This window comes from Opisthorchis viverrini (genome assembly GCF_000715545.1).
Source record: "Opisthorchis viverrini unplaced genomic scaffold opera_v5_28, whole genome shotgun sequence".
Classification (NCBI taxonomy): domain Eukaryota; kingdom Metazoa; phylum Platyhelminthes; class Trematoda; order Opisthorchiida; family Opisthorchiidae; genus Opisthorchis; species Opisthorchis viverrini.
In genome coordinates this window covers 283,676-285,856 of record NW_008751684.1, presented here as the reverse complement: position 1 = coordinate 285,856, position 2,181 = coordinate 283,676, and the positions used below count along the sequence as shown (strand labels likewise).

Below are 2,181 nucleotides of genomic sequence, written 5' to 3'. Positions count from 1 at the left end.
CTTTCTGCCAAGTCATGTGCTGTCCACCTCGCGGTTTGCGCTATCCTGAAGGAGGCACAGAGAACAACACTCGTCTCGGTAGACGGTGTTTCGGCATGCGTAGCACATGACCGAGCCACCGTAGTCGATGATGCTGGATGTTTTCTCTGATCGAAGTGCCTGCAGCACAACCAAATACCCGTTTTCTAATCACCTCGTTACTGACACGCTGACGCCATCCGAAACCAGCCACGCTTCTGAGGCACAAGTGACACAAATTAGCAAACGTGATTCGAGCCTGAGATTCTTTCACTGACTTCATCAGATACACTTCCGTCTGAGCTAATATAACTAATAATACAACTACCGCAATCTCCAGTGATTCTGCTTGAATTGTAAGGGATGTGTTCGCAGATGACACGTTCTGAAGCATGACTTTGTACTTTGAAGGTGCAAGGCGCATGTTATAGGATGGAATGATGGTGGTCAGTTTATTCAACAGGGTTTGTGCTTCGCTTTGGTCTTCAAAGATGAGGGCACATGTTAGCAAACGGAACACCCGTAAATTCTGCGAATAACTGGTAGGAGGCGGTTAATCGATGGATATTTTCTATACCATCCCACTCGGCGGAACAGTATGGTCAGATCTATTCGGCGAGAAAGGAAAAGAGTATTATGAGAGAGTGAATGGGAAGAATTGATGAAACAGTGATCAGAGGAACAAAGAGGACTGAAGAGGTCACAGCGCAGGTTAGTGGATGGGACAATGTGGGCGAGACAGTTAATGACCAGAAAGAATCTGCCGTGCGGTCCGCATGGTCTGGGGAGATGACTGAAGCCATTCCTTAGTGGGACGTCGATGTCAAGATTGCAAACGCCTGCAGTGGGGTCGGAGTGAAGTGTCTGTTTACGGTCTAATACAGATCACCATTTGGAGGTCCATACGTTCAGCAGAAGTATTTGTCGCGTCGGGAGAAATCATTCAAAGTCGATGGTACGAGTCCAGAACATGAACAAGAATGTGTATAGGTGCACTCTCCGTTGAAACGGACGCCATGGAAGAGTCCATTTCTCGGGTACAGTATTTCGTTAGGTTCTCTGGCTGTACTAGCGTTCTAATGGTGTTGCTTTCAATGATGCTACAGTTGTACACTAGTTATCACGGCAGCTTCTCTTGGTAGCTAAGGCATTTGAAGATTTGGTGGCTCGCCACTGTGTATATGTGCAATCGATGAGTACTGTTAACTACATTAGCTCAACGGGGTATGCCCCAGAATTTTGTAAACATAATCCGATCCCTATATTCACACATTTCTGAGCGGGTGAGTGTACAGCGAGCTCTCCAAAAACTTCCCTACAAAAAGTGGTGTCAGATAAGGGTGTCCTCTCTCTCTCTCTCCATTCTTGTTCAACTTCGTCATTAATAAAATAATGAGGCGAAAATATCCATCGTTTAACCGCCTCCTACCAGTTATTCGCAGAATTTACGGGTGTTCCGTTTGCTAACATGTGCCCTCATCTTTGAAGACCAAAGCGAAGCACAAACCCTGTTGAATAAACTGACCACCATCATTCCATCCTATAACATGCGCCTTGCACCTTCAAAGTACAAAGTCATGCTTCAGAACGTGTCATCTGCGAACACATCCCTTACAATTCAAGCAGAATCACTGGAGATTGTGGTAGTTGTATTATTAGTTGTATTAGCTCAGACGGAAGTGTATCTGATGAAGTCAGTGAAAGAATCTCAAAGGGTTGAATCACGTTAGCTAATTTGCATCACTTGTGGCGTCTGATGAAGTCAGTGAAAGAATCTCGAAGGCTCGAATCACGTTAGCTAATTTGCATCACTTGTGGCGTCAAAAAGGCATCTCACCGGATCTTAGGGGTGGTGTGTATCAGGCTACAGTAAGGACTGTGTTGTTGTATGGGTGCGAGACATGGCCTCTGCGGACAGATGATGTGAGGTGTCTTCAGGTTTCTGACCAACGATGCCTCAGAAGCGTGACTGGTTTCGGATGGCGTCAGCGTGTCAGTAACGAGGTGATTAGAAAACGGGTATTTGGTTGTGCTGCAGGCACTTCGATCAGAGAAAACATCCAGCATCATCGACTACGGTGGCTCGGTCATGTGCTACGCATGCCGAAACACCGTCTACCGAGACGAGTGTTGTTCTCTGTGCCTCCTTCAGGATGGCGCAAA

At 46.4% G+C, this 2,181-nt stretch overlaps 1 protein-coding gene across 1 annotated transcript in view; it reads right to left on the bottom strand.

Annotated features, from left to right (window-relative positions):
• The window catches only part of T265_12975 (hypothetical protein), a gene marked incomplete at both ends in the record, with an annotated part of 6,291 nt that overhangs the window by 1,838 nt on the left and 2,272 nt on the right, over nucleotides 1-2,181 (bottom strand). The gene's annotated exons all lie outside the window — the stretch shown is intronic.